Source organism: Heterocephalus glaber, unplaced genomic scaffold (assembly GCF_053883595.1).
Source record: "Heterocephalus glaber isolate CG9 unplaced genomic scaffold, H.glaber_assembly_v1.0 deba00001481, whole genome shotgun sequence".
Classification (NCBI taxonomy): Eukaryota; Metazoa; Chordata; class Mammalia; order Rodentia; family Bathyergidae; genus Heterocephalus; species Heterocephalus glaber.
The window spans coordinates 45,300,953-45,311,590 of record NW_028258317.1 but is presented as its reverse complement, the minus strand read 5'-3'; positions in this window follow the sequence as shown (position 1 = coordinate 45,311,590).

Here is a 10,638-nt window from a genome sequence, read left to right as displayed (position 1 = left end):
TTCAGCTGAAGGATCTGTGCCAGAAAGGCCCAAAGGCTAACTCTGGAAGCGGAAGTGTCTGTGCCAAAAGGCTGAAGGATCTGAGCCAGATAAAGACCCATCTATTCTAATTTTAAGGTTTTTGTCATGAATGGGTCTTGGACTTTGTCAAATGCTGTTTCTGCATCTATTGAGATGATCACGTGATTTTTGTCCTTGGTTCTGTAATGTGGTGTATTACATTTGTTGATTTGCATAGGTTGAACCATCCCTGAATCCCTGGGATGAATTCTACTTGGTCATGGTGTATAATCTTTTCGATTATTTACTGCATTCTGTTTTCCAGTAACTTGTTGAGGATTTTTGCAACTATGTTCATTAAGGATATTGCTCTGTAGTTCTCTTTTTTTGGTTGGATCCTTCTCTGATTTTGATGTCAGAGAAATACTTGCCTCCAGGACTTTGGGAGTATTGCTTCCCTTTCAATTTCATTAAAGAATTTGAGGAGTAATGTCATTAGATCTTCATTAAAGTTATTGTAGAGTTCAGCAGTGAATCTGTCTGGACTTGGGCTTTTCTTTGTTGGTAGTTTTTTTTTAAATTACTTCTTCAATTTCATTTACTGATATTGGATTATTTAGAATTTTTATATCTTCTAGATTCAGCTTTGGTAATTCATATGTAGCTAGGAATATGTCCATTTCTTCTGAGTTTTTCATCTTATTAGAGTATGGGTTTTCAAAGTAGGTACTAATCATCTGAATGTCTGTTAGATAAGTTGTGATTTCACCCCTTTCATTCCTATCTGCATAGATTTGGGTCTTTTCTTTCCTTTTCTTTAAGTTTGCCTATTTTATTTAATCTTTCAAAGGACCAATTCTTTGATCCATGGATTCTTTGTATTGTTTCTTAGTCTCAAGTGCATTAATTTATAAACTGAGATTTTTATAATTTCCTTGCTTGTAGGAGCTTTGGATATAACTTGCTCTTCTCTTCATAGAACTTTGAGATTCAACATTAGGCTACTTATTTGAGCTTATTATATTTTACTTGATATGGGAATTCACTGCTATAAATCTTTCTTAGGACTGCTTTTTTTGTGTCCCATAAGTGCCAGTATGTCATATCTGCATTATCATTTAACTGTAGAAACTAATTCTTTAATTTCATCTGTGACTCACTGGTTGTTCAGGGTGGTATTATTTAATTTCCAGGTGTTTATGTGGTTTTTGTGGTTCTTTTGACATTGATTTCCAGTTTCATTGCACTATGATCTATTATGCACAAGATAATTTCAATTCCTTTGCATTTACTTAAGCATGTTCTATAAGCTAGTGCATGGTCTATTTTGGAGACAGTCTCATGTGCTGCTAAGAAATAATATGTGTATTCTATTGTTGGTTGGAACACTCTATAGATATCTACTCAGTCCATTTGTTCAAAGGTTTGGTTCAGCTCTGATTTTTTTGTCTAGATCTATTTGTGACAGTGAAGTATTGAGGTTTCCTATTACAGTTGTATTAGTGGATTCATATTTGTTTAATATCTATTAGTGTTTGTTTTATATAGTTGAATATTTGGTGCATATATATTTATGATTGTTATCTCTTTCTCTTGGATTGTTCCCTTAACAAGTATGTAGTGACCTTCTTTATCTCTTCTGATCAATCCTGGCGTGAAATCCACTTTGTCTGCAAATAGAAAAGCCACCCCTCCTATTTTCTGTTTTCCTGTTGCATGGAGTATTGTTTTCCACCTTTTGACTTTCAGTCTATAAATATCTTTTGGAATTAAATGTGTTTTTTGTATCCACCTCATTGTTAGATCTTGCTCTTTTTTTTTGCTTTTTTTTTTTTTTGTACCAGGGATCGAACTTGGGACTTTGCGCTTGCGAGGCAGGCGCCAGAACCACTGAGCTAAATCCCTGGCCTGATCTTGCTTTTTTTTTTGAGACAGGGTCTTGCTATGCAGTTCAGGGTGGCCTTGAACTTACTATGGAGCTGAGGCTGGCTTTGAACTTGCAGCAATTATTCTGTCTCAGCCTCCCCAGTGCTTGGACTACAGGCATGCACCACCATGTCTTGCTTGGATCTTGTTTCTCAATCCATTCTGCCAGTCTCTTTCTTTTGATTAGTGAATTGAACCCATTCACATTGATGGTTATAACTGATAGGTATAGAAAAAACACTGAATCAGCCCACTGCAGACAAGCAGGTCTGCAGTCATGGTCCCAAGGTCGCCAGTCATGCTGAAAACACTGAATCAGCCCATGCCCCAGCAGCAATCCACTGCCCCCAACCCACTCCTTTAGCCTCTTCTCTGTAAAGCCACCTGGTTCCACACTACAAGGATGCAGAGGACACCGGACCACCAGATCACTGTACTGGAGCTAATCAAGTTCTCAGCATTTAAAGAATTCCTGCCCAGAGGTAGGGGCTTCTGAGCCACGATCCGACTGCTCCTGGTCCAGAGGAAGGGGCTGCTGAGCCACCATCCCTCCCGCCACTCCAAGCCCAGAGGTAGGGGCTTCTGAGTCGCTGTCCCACTGCTCCTGGTCCAGAGGAAGGGGCTTTTGGGCCACCATCCCTACCACCACTCCTGGCCCTTGGCCCACCTCTCCCAGCTCAGACAAGGTAAGCTGCACAGACATCAACAGCACCCCCTAGCACCCCCCCCCAGTTGAAATGAGAAAACATGTAAATAAGTCTCAAAACCAGACTTCCAGATCACCTACAGCAACCCCAAAGGGAAATGAGATGGAGCACACTGATACTCAACCACCTGGACCCACTGAACTGGCAACAAAAGGGGTTCTGGAAAAAATGAAATAAGAAATAATTTCTCAGATAACAGGAGAAATTGTGCTCCTAGTGCAAGGCATGATTAATAAATCTAGAGAGGAGCTCAGGAACATGATGGAATCCCAACATAGGAAACAAATGGAATCCATAAAACAGATGCAAATAGATTTCTAGGAGATTAAAAACTCCATTGAAAGTCTACACAGCAGAATGAGCCAATATGAGGACAGAATTTCAGATATAGAAGATAAGATTGCAATTAGTGACCAGGAAAAGAAAAATTGCTTCAAAATTATAAGGGAACATGAGAAATCAATCCAGCAGCTGCTAGATGATGCAAAGAAGAATACTATGAGACTGATTGGAGTCAATGAAGAAACATGAGAGTGTGGATGACATAAAAAAACTCTTCACAGAAGTGATGACAGAAAACTTCCCAAGCAGGAAAAAAGAACTTGACATACAGATAAGTGAGGCACATAGGACTCCAGCTAGCCTTGATCAAAAAAAATCTACACATAGGCATATAATAGTTAGGATTCCAGAAACCCAACAGAAGAACAACATTCTACAGGCAGTGAGAGAGAAGAAACAAATCACATACAAAGGAAAGCCCATCAGAATGACAGCAGACTTCTCAATGCAAACCCTCAAGTCAAGAAGAGCTTGGAGTGATGTATTCCAAGCCCTAAAGGAAAACAGCCTTCAACCCAGACTGATGTACCCTGCAAAACTATCTTTCAAATTGATGGAGAAATAAGATACTTTCAAGACAAAGAGCACCTCAGGAACTTCGTGAATACCAAACCAGCACACCAAAGAATTTTACACAATATCCTAGGAACAGACATTGAGGATCACAACCCCAGGAAGCAAAGCAGAATGAACCCATCTGGCATGACAAGAAATTAAATGTAGAGGGGGAGAACCCAACAAAAAGAAAAAGTCATGGCAATGACAAGTCAATACGTTTCAGTTATAACCATCAATGTTAATGGTCTCAATTCACCAATCAAAAGAAACAAACTGGCAGAATGGGTCAAGAAGCAAGATCCAACAATATGCTGCATACAAGAAACACACTTAATTCAAAAGGAAACTCATAGACTGAAAGTTAAAGGGTGGAAAACAATACTCCATGCAATGCAAACCCGAAAAAAAAGCAGGAGTAGCTATCCTCTTTGCAGATCAAGTAGATTTCAAACCAACACTGATTAAGAGAGATGAAGAAGGACACTACATCCTTGTAAAGGGAAGAATCCAAGAGGAAGAGATGACAATCATAAATATCTATGCACCAAGCACTAGTGCACCCAACTATATAAAACAAATACTAATGGACATGAAAAGTCATATATGCACTAATACAATTGTAGTGGGGGACCTCAACACCCCACTGTCACAAATAGATAGATCAACCAGACAAAAAATAAGTAATGAAATACTAGAACTCAATCGAACTCTTGAACAAATGAACTTAACAGATGTTTACAGAGTGTTCCACCCCACAAAATCAGAATACACATTCTTCTCAGCTGCACATAGGTCATTCTCCAAAACAGACCACATACTCAGACATAGAACATGTTTAAGGAAGTGCAAAAGAATTAAAGTTATCCCCTGTATATTATCAGACCATAGTGTGATGAAATTGGACATCAACAGCAAAAGAAACCACAAGAATTTCATAAACACATGGAAATTGAACAAGACACTTCTGAATAACCAATGAGTCACAGAGGAAATTAAAGAAGAAATCAGACAGTTCCTTCAATTAAATGACAATGACAATACAACCTATCGGAATCTATGGGACACAATGAAAGCAGTCTTATGAGGGAAATTCATAGCAGTGAATATGCATATTAGGAAAACAGAGTGAGCCCAATTAAACAACCTGATGCTGAACCTCAAGCTTCTAGAAAAAGAAGAGCAGGACAACCCCAAAGCTCATACAAGGGAGGAAATTATAAAGATCAGAGCAGAAATCAATGCAATGGAGACTAAGAGAATGATACAAAAATTCAATGAAGCCAAGAGTTGGTCCTTCAAAAGAATCAACAAAAATGACAAACTCTTAGCCAACTTTATCAGAAACAGGAAGGAAAAGGCCCAAATCCATGCAATTAGGAATGAAAAGGGTGAAATGACAACAGACCCAGCAGAAATCCAGAGGATCATCAATACCTACTTCCAGAACCTATACACCAATAAGATGGACAACACAGAAGAAATAGACAGATTCCTAGATACATATGAATTACCAAAGTTGAACAAAGAAGACCTAAAAATTCTGAACAACCCAATATCAACTAATGAAATTGAAAACATATTTAAAAACTTACCAACTAAGAAAAGCCCAGGCCCTGATGGCTTCACTGCTGAATTCTACAAGACATTTACAGAGGAACTACTGCTACTACTGTTTAAACTCTTCAATGAAATTGAAAGGGAAGCAATACTCCCAAATTCATTCCTGGAAGCAAGCATCACCTTGATCCCCAAAGCAGAGAAAGACCCAACCAAAAAGGAGAACTATAGGCCAATCTCACTAATGAACATAAATGCAAAAATGCTTACTAAGATACTGGCAAATAGAATGCAGAAGATCATCAAGAAGATCATACACCCTGATCAAGTGGGATTCATCCCAGGGATGCAGGGATGGTTCAACATATGCAAATCAATCAATGTAATACACTATATCAATAGAGCCAAGGACAAAAACCATAGGATTATCTCCATAGAGGCAGAAAAAGCATTTGACAGAATCCAACACACATTTGTGATAAAAACCCTACAAAAACTTGGAATAGATGGTCTCTACCTCAAACTGATAGAAGCCATCTATGAAAACCCAACAGCCAATATCATACTAAATGGTCAAAAACTGAAATCCTTCACACTCAAATCAGGAACAAGACAAGGATGTCCACTATCACCACTCTTGTTCAATATAGTTTTGGAAACATTAGCCATGGCAATTAGACAAGAGAAAGAAATAAAAGGAATAAAGATAGGAAATGAAAAAGTCAAAGTGTCATTATTTGCAGATGACATGATACTCTATATAGAAGATCCCAAGAACTCCACCAAAAGTCTTCTAGACTTAATAACCAAATTCAGTCAAGTAGCTGGTTATAAGGTCAACACACAAAAATCAATAGCTTTCCTCTACACCAATGACAGACTCACTGAGAGAGAAATAGGGCAAACAATTCCTTTCACAATAGCATCCAAAAAACTGAAATACCTAGGAATCATCCTAATGAAAGAAATCAAAGACCTCTTCTCTGAAAACTATAGCACTCTGAAAAGAGAGATTGAAGATGATATCAGAAAATGGACAGACATCCCCTGCTCCTGGGTAGGAAGGATTAATAGAGTGAAAATGGCCATACTTCCAAAACTGCTATATAGATTTAATGCAATTCCAATTGAGATCCCAGCAGCATACTTCATGGACCTTGAGAAAACAATCCAAAAATTCATTTGGAACAAGAAGAGACCCAGAATAGCAAAAACAATTCTAGGTAACAGAGACATGGCAGGGGGCATCACAATCCCCAACTTGAAACTATACTACAAAGCTACTGTGATAAAAACAGCATGGTGCTGGCAAAGAAACAGACCTGAGGACCAGTGGAACAGATTAGAAGATGCAGAAACAATGCCAGATACACTCAGCCATCTCATCTTCGATAAAGGAGCCAAACAACCTCACTGGAGGAAAGATAGCCTCTTTAATAAATGGTGCTGGAAAATTGGGCTTCAACTTGCCAAAGATTAAAACTAGACCTATATCTCTCACCATGCACTAAACTAAAATCAAAATGGATTAAAGATGTAAATATTAAAATAGAAACTCTGAACCAGTTGGAACAGAGGTTAGGTAGAACTCTTGAAGACATCGGTGTAGGAAAAGATTTTATGAACAAAACCTCAGTTGCCCATGAACTAGCACAAACAATCAACAAATGGGATCTCTTCTTATTAAAAGGCTTCTGCACAGCAAGAGAAACCACCAGCAGTGTGAAGAGACAACCCACAATGTGGGAAAAAATCTTCACCGGCTCTTCCTCAGACAAAGGTCTACTATCTCCAATCTATAAAGAACTTAAAAAGATGAGACCTCCCAAATTTAAAGACCCAATCCAAAAATGGGCATCTGAAATGAACAGACATTTCTCAGACAAAGAAGTAGAAATAGCAAATAAATACATGAAAAAATGTTCAACATCACTGGTCATTCGACAGATGCAAAGGGAAACAACTCTGAGATTCCACTTCACTCCAGAAAGAATGGCTGCTAACAGGAAATCAACCAATAAAAAATGCTGGCGGGGCTGTCGGGAAAGAGGAACCCTGCTCCACTGCTGGTGGGAGTGTAGACTGGTGCAAGCGCTGTGGAAATCAGTATGGAGATACCTCAAAGGACTAGGACTGGAAGTCCCATTTGACCCCACTATTCCACTGTTGGGGATCTTCCCCAAAGAATTCAAAGAATCATACCACAGTGATATATGTGCACCCATGTTCATAGCAGCACAGTTTGTGATAGCTAAAGCTTGGAAACAGCCCCAATGCCCATCAACTGGAGACTGGATAAAGAAAATGTGGTTTTTTATATAAAATGGAGTACTACTCAGCCATCAAAAATGAGAAATTAGAGACATTTATAGGTAAGTGGATGCACATTGAGGTGATACTCTTAAGTGAAATAAATAGGACACACATGTGTAAATACCGAATAGTTTCTCTGGTGTGAGAAACTGAAAGTGTAAATAAGGACTAAAATGTATAATAGGTAATGTGAAATAGGAATAAAAGGGGCAAAGGGGAAGGAAGTGGGAGGGCTAGGGGAAAGGATAGAAGGGAATGGGATTAATATGAGAAAATGGAAAAATAGGAACAAAATCTTTGTAAATAGGGAAGAATGGAGGGGTTGAAGAGAGGGCTGTGCAAGGGTGAAAAATAAGAACCAAGAGAGACTATCTAATGGTGCAAATTTCCAATGATGAATGTCATTATATTGTATACCTAAAATGTACCAATGATTAGAATGAATAATTGATAATGCAAAATAGGAAGAAAAGGTCCAAAGGGGTATGCGTAGTGGGAGGGGCAGGGGAAAGGAAAGAAGGGAAAGGAAAAATGATGAGAAATGGAAAAAATGGAAATAAAGTCTTTGGAAATAAAAAATAATAATAAATGATAGGTATATCAGTTGTATATTCACTTATCCTTATCGATATATTATTTTCCCATTATTCCCTTCTTTCTCTTCTATTTAATTGCTTACCTTACCTTGTGGATTCATTCTACTGGGATTCTTGGAATTGTTGTCTTCATTGTCTTTTTCTAGAATACCCTTCAGAACTTCTTTGTAATGCTGGTTTGGTGACCATGTATTTCTTCAGGTGTTCTTTATCACAGAAATATCTTATTTCTAAATCAATTTTGAAAGATAACTTTGTGTGGTGCATCAATCTGGGTTAGAGGTTATTTTCTTTTAGGGCTTTGAAATACTTCAAGTTTTCCTTAAGGGTTTGTGTTAAAAAGTCTTCTATGGTTCTGATGGGTTTTCTATTTTAGGTGATTTGTTTCTTTTCTCTAATAGCTTTTAATACTCTGTTCTTGTATTGAATTTCTGGAATCTTGACTGTTATATGCCTTGGTGTAGTTTTTTTTCTGGTCATGATTATTTGGAATTCTATATGGCTCAGTTAACTGTATGTCAAATTCTTTTTTCATGCTGGGAAAGTTTTGTGCTGTAACTTCTGTGAACAAGGTTCTTTTGTTATTCTCTTGTCCTTTTTGTTATCTTTTGATTTTTTGTGGATTCCAATTAAACTTATATTATTCTTCTTGGCATTGCCTAGCAGCTGTTGGATTGATTTTTCATGGTTCCTATTTTTAAATGTTTAACTGCAACCCTGGCTTCTAGATCTGATATTCTATTTTCACATTGGTTAATTCTGCTGCATAAACTGTCAATGGAATTTTTAGTCTCCTGGATATATACTTGAATCTGTTTTATGGCATTCAGTTCTTTCATATGGTGGACATTCATGGTTTCCCTGTCTTTAACTGCCTCTATTTTTTTCATCTGTATCTACTCTAGATTCACTAACCGTTTCCTTCATTATAACCATCATTTCTTTAATTATCTGTACAATTATTTCTGTTTTGGTTTTGTTAAGAAATTTATTCATCTGTTTTGTTACTTCCACTAGTAGCATTTCAGAAAGTTCAGCTAGGTGGCTTTTGATTTCTTCCACCTCAACTCCTCCTGGATTTGCCTTTGGTGAGTTGGAGGTGTTGGGTTGCATCTTGCTTCTGTTTTTTTCTCATTTTTCTATTATTTTTTGTTATTTATTTGTTTTCTGTGTTGAGGCTTGTATATTACTTATAGTAGGTAGCTTTATTTTTTGTTTTGGGGGGGTTTTTTTTAGTACCAGAGATCGAACTCGGGTCCTTGTGCTTGCGAGGCAGGTGGTGGAACCACTGAGATAAATCTCTGGCCCCAGTAGGTAGCCTTATTACTAGTATTGAGACCTCTTTAGGAAATGACTATTTTTCAGAGATGTCTTCTAGGTGCATCTGGCTTTTGGCCTTTGACTCTGTCCCAGAGTCCTGCCTCTTCTGTTTGTTAGGGATGAAAGGTTGCAGCCTGTTTGGCCTAGCACACAGTTATTTGGTACTGGGCTATAGTATTGTTTATGTTCCCCAGACAATTTAGGTATTGGCATACAGAAAATAACAATTGATCACAAGTATGTTACCTTGGCTAAAGTAGTACACTCAGCAGTAACAGTAGCATCAAACACAGATGGAAAATGACAAACTGTGATACCTAATAATTTGCCACCTTTAACCCTAGGTACAAGATTTGCAGTTATATAACAAAATCTATGACAAATCAGAAAATTATATGCAGTAAATATACACTCAATAGAGTGATTTTACCCTAAGGGGAGAAAAACTTTAAAGAGAGAAGAGGAAAAAAATAGAAAAATGAAAGAAGAAAAAGAGATTAGAAGCAAAGCAGAGGAACAAAGGAAGATTACCCAAGCCTCAGGAAATTGGTGAAGACAGGAGGAAAGAAAAGAAAAGAAAGATAAAACAAAAGTAAGAATAAAACAAAACAAAAAAACTAAACACAATCTTCATACTCACAACAGAACAAAAACAAGTGATTAAAAAAAAACAAAATGAAATTTTTTTTGGTACTGGGGATCAAAAACAGACAGATCAACTAAACAAAAAACTGAAAAAGAAATATCAGAACTAGGGCCAGGGATTTAGCTCAGTGGTGCCGTCACCTGTCTCACAAGCGCAAGGTCCTGAGTTTGATCCTTGGTACCAAAAAAAAAAAAAAGAAAGGAATATCAGAACTAAACCACACTTTTTAACAGATGGATTTAATAGATATCAACAAAGTGTTCTACCCTATTAAAACAGAATACAAATACTTCCCAACAGTACACAGGATCTTTTCCAAAGTAAACCTCATTCTTGTCCATAAAGTCTACTTAAATAAATACAAAAGAATCAAAATCATTCCATGTATACTATCAGATCATAGCACACTGAAACTAGAAATTAAACAGAAAAGAAATCACAAACAAAAAAGAAAAGAAACCACAGACATTTTATAAACACCTAAATAGTAAATAATACATTCCTGAGCATTCAGTGGGTTACAGAAAAAAAACAAGGAAGAAATTAAATAATTCCTAGGATCAATAATGCCAGTAAAGTACATCAGAACCTATGGGGCACAATGAAAGTAGTCCTGTGAGGGGAATTTATTGATGTAAATGCTCACATCAGAAAAAAAGAGCAAGTTCAAATA